The sequence below is a fragment of the Triticum urartu genome, chromosome 2A (genome assembly GCF_056163025.1).
Source record: "Triticum urartu cultivar PI428250 chromosome 2A, HENAU_Tu73, whole genome shotgun sequence".
In the NCBI taxonomy this organism is placed as follows: Eukaryota; Viridiplantae; Streptophyta; class Magnoliopsida; order Poales; family Poaceae; genus Triticum; species Triticum urartu.
The window spans coordinates 15,494,919-15,498,796 of record NC_141874.1 but is presented as its reverse complement, the minus strand read 5'-3'; the positions used below and the strand labels follow the sequence as shown (position 1 = coordinate 15,498,796).

Sequence of the window (3,878 nt, the reverse complement as noted above, 5' to 3'; positions counted from 1 at the left end):
AGGAGTGAAAATCTTGTTCCATAAGCCACCAGTTTTCAAATTTGAAAGTCTGTCTAGGTTTGACAAAATTACCATCAGTAGAGATTAAAATAGGAGCATGATCACTGAGAATAATAGGTAAATTTAAGACTTCCGTATTTGGATAGAAGGAGCACCAATGAGAGTTAATGAGACAACGATCTAAGCGTCTAAGAACAGGTTTAGAGGTATTGTGTCTACCACGCCAAGTATAAGCAGGACCGCTATAACCAATATCAAAGAGACCACAATTCTTGACAAGAGAGCGAAAAGCATGCATACGATAGTAGTTGATATTACCATTGCACCCATCGATATCATACAAGATGTCATTCAAGTCACCCATACAAACCACGGGTTTACCTAAGTTATCATAAACAAATGCAGCAACCTGGTCCCAGATGACCTTAGTCTGCTTATGGTATGGGTCACCATATATACAGATCAAGCAAAAATTGACCCCAGAGGCTACATGGATAACATTCGCTAATATATAGTGGAAGGAAGAACTATGGACAGTGACTTTGAGCTCATCGTTCCACATAAGCCAAAGACCCCCTGCAGTACGTCTAGAAGGGACAACGAAAGCATTAGATACATCAAATCTGTTAATTAGATCAACTGAACGCACTTTGGAAGATTTAATCTCAGATATGAACATTACCTGAGCATGAGTAGACCGCATCAAGTTAGCAAGGTAAGACATTCTTTCACTGCCAAGGCCCCTGCCCATACCTCGACAGTTCCAAGCAATTGCTTTCATGACGCAACAGGCGTGTTAGGGCCATGCGCCGCTGCCCAAGAAGCTGAGTAATCCATGCCATCCTCTCCTTGATTTGAAATCTCCATGTTGGCAGTCGCATTGTGATCTGTCTGGTGAGTAATGAGAACATCCATTGGAACATCTTGGCGAGAGGAGCTAATGTTATCTTGATTTTCCACTGCGCCTTGCCCTGTGGTGCCATATGGGCTATGACAAGCATCCACACCCATGTACTGGAAGCGATCATGTCTAGGAGGAGAGATAGGGCCCTTGTAAGAGCTATCAGCATCTCAACTAGGCGAGTTTGAAGGCGTCTGAATTGGCCATGGATCATAGCTAGCTGCCGCTTCTCTGCGCTGATCCTCAGTGAGTTTGCTTTGCTTAGCTGTGGGCCTGACATCCAAGTTTGCCACAAATTTGTTGCTGCTTTCGTACAACATACCGCTACTAGCCATCGGATTGGAAACAGTCTCGCGGTGCCAAGAGGTAGAACCATAGCAACGGCGAGGAAAGTATTTGACAGAGGTACGCATACCTCCAGATCTCCCAGTTGGGGGAATATCCCATCTTGAAGTTGTAGATCGATGGCTGCTCCTGTTGACCGATGGATTTCTGGCAAGTTGAGACCCTGAGTCTGGACGGGCGGGGGAATTGGCGGCGCGGGCACCACCAACTGCTGCTTCCTCAGATCGGTAAGCGAGGGAGGAACCGGCTCGAGCAGTTGTGGCATGGGCAAGAGGTGCGAGCCCGGGTGGAGGAGCTCCGAGAAGGCTCGACCCAGCATGGGGATCGAGCGACGCCGAAAAGGGGACTCTGAATGAGCCCGAAGGAGCTCCGCCTGCCGCTGGGGTTTCTTGAGTGGAAGGATCTGCATCAGGAAGATTGGTCAACTCTAGTCTCTTTGTTGGTGGCAAAGGAGGATCTGGAATGTCTTCAACGGTTCTTTTGGGAGCGAGACTTGGAGGAGAAGGGAGCCTGCGCCATGAATGAGATGTGGAGGAGCCAAGTCTATGGAAAAGACTAGTGCTGTCTCTTCCCCTTGGAAAAATGTTCTCCATGGTGGCAGAGGGAGTAGGCATTACTGGATTCTGAGAAGTGAGAGGAGCAGAGAGTGCAGGCAGACTGAGCAGATTTGGGGAAGAAATGGGGTTTGCAGGTTCATCCTGACGAAAGGTATGCAGGGTTGAAGGTGGTGCCGACTGAAAGTCCAAAGCTGAAGTAGTCAGTGGGCCGGACTGTTTTATTTTCCCCGCATGAACCGGAGCGGTCCTGGAGACATCCACCTGAATTGGGGTGTCAGTACTATCAATCACTTTGTCTCCTGCATAAATGCACCGCCTTATGTCTGTGTCAGCAATAACTGCGTTAGGTGCAGCAACTACGACTGAAATCAATTGGGCACCGCCTGAGGCATGAACAATACTGTCATGGTCATGAGATCGATTAGCAAGAAATTGTTTCTGTCCTTGATTTTGCTTTGCAGAGGAACCTGGGTGATTGTTGCTCTGAATTTGCAAGGAGACATTTTGAAATTTATCCTTTTCTGAGGAATCATGTTGAGTCTGCTTCTGCAATCTGATGAGCTGAGGATTGGAAAAAGTGGAGAAAGCAGGATCTGAACTTTGAGGCAAAACTTCTGAATTTGCAAGCGGAATGAGTTCAACCTTGTTCATCCACTGACCAAATCTAGCAGCAGGGATTTGATCAAGCTGAATCTTCAACCTTTGTCTAGAAATCAACAAATTATTCCTTGTATCACAGTGCTGCACACTATGAAATAGCTGACCACAAAAAGTACAAATTCTGCCAATCTTTTCATAGAACAAATAAACCCAAGTAGCAAATCTTTCATCGAAAGATATCCAAATCTTGTCTCTAACAGAACTGACCACAGACAGCTTAATAATTCCCCACATGTAATCAGGTTTAGCAAAGAGCATGGCCTGAATAAAAGGATGAAACTCTGAAACTTGGCCCAAAGAAGTCAGAATCTTACTCAGAAGTTCTTGAGAGCGGAATCAATCAGGAACACCATATATACGGACAGTAACAAAGATGGTGTCAAACTTATAATCATGAATATCCTTGCTGTTATCTTTTGGATCCATGAACTCAACCAAGAAATTATCAGGTCCCATACTCCAGGGCTGCCTCGTGAAAACAAACATAGCAGATTGCAAGGACTGAAAGTGAGCCACAAATATGTACCTTGAAAGTTGGGAGATACCCTGATAATTATCCCTCCATGCTCTTGCCATGGACTGCTGAACCACGTTAAGCGAGAGAGTTCTTGGCTGCCCTCCAGTGACCGCCAGCTTCATCAAGATGTTGTATGCTGCATCGTTGCCTTTTTCTTTGCTATGATCTGAAGGATGGTGATGGGCCTGGATGTGAATAACTTGAGGATCTTGAATGGAGAGACCTTGCATGTTGATTTCAATCCCAGGATCTGGATTGAAATTCTCTGTGTTGACCAGGGGATCAGGTAGATGGCTATGAGATTCATGTGGCTCCATAGGAAGAGCACAGGCAGGCGAAAAAGCAGAGGAAAACAGTGGAAGAGAGATAGCTCGAAGTGGAATCCTCAGTGATGAGAAGGGATTAGGTAGCTGGGGCGGAGAGAACGAGGAGGAGGAAGAGAGGTGGAGAGCGGCATAACGCCAGTCCAGGAAGTCTCCGCTCGACCGTATTGCATGTTGTTGTACGACCTTAGTCAGTCACCCTAGGATCAAATCGCTCCTTTAAGAACAGACGTAGGATCATCATACCGTATGCAAATCGGATGTAATTAGTCATACGCAAAGCAATTTCGCCAATCAATTACCATTTCTATTTCCCGCCACAAACCGTATGCTCTCTTTATGCCAAAAAAACGCATTCTCTAGTTACGAAATAACCATATTCTTTCGTCTCCCCCACTTCACTCTCTTCCAGGCTCATACTTTTCTTTTTGGCCCCTCGAGTACCTTTATTCGGGCACATTTATCACTCACAGAGCACACTCCATCCTATCTTTTATCTGAAATTTGATGGAAATCTGGTCATTCAATTTTTCAAAAGTTTAAATTCAATGGAAGACTATACAAAACTAGCACAA

The 3,878-nt window shown here is 45.5% G+C and overlaps 1 pseudogene across 1 annotated transcript; it reads right to left on the bottom strand.

Annotated features, from left to right (window-relative positions):
* Positions 1 to 293: 293 nt before the first annotated feature.
* LOC125535077 (uncharacterized) lies at positions 294 to 3,490 on the bottom strand (annotated as a pseudogene). The gene is made up of 2 exons (XR_015615537.1): positions 683 to 3,490; positions 294 to 587 (listed from the first exon to the last, which is right to left on the bottom strand). The product of XR_015615537.1 is annotated as an uncharacterized LOC125535077 (transcript).
* Positions 3,491 to 3,878: the final 388 nt, after the last annotated feature.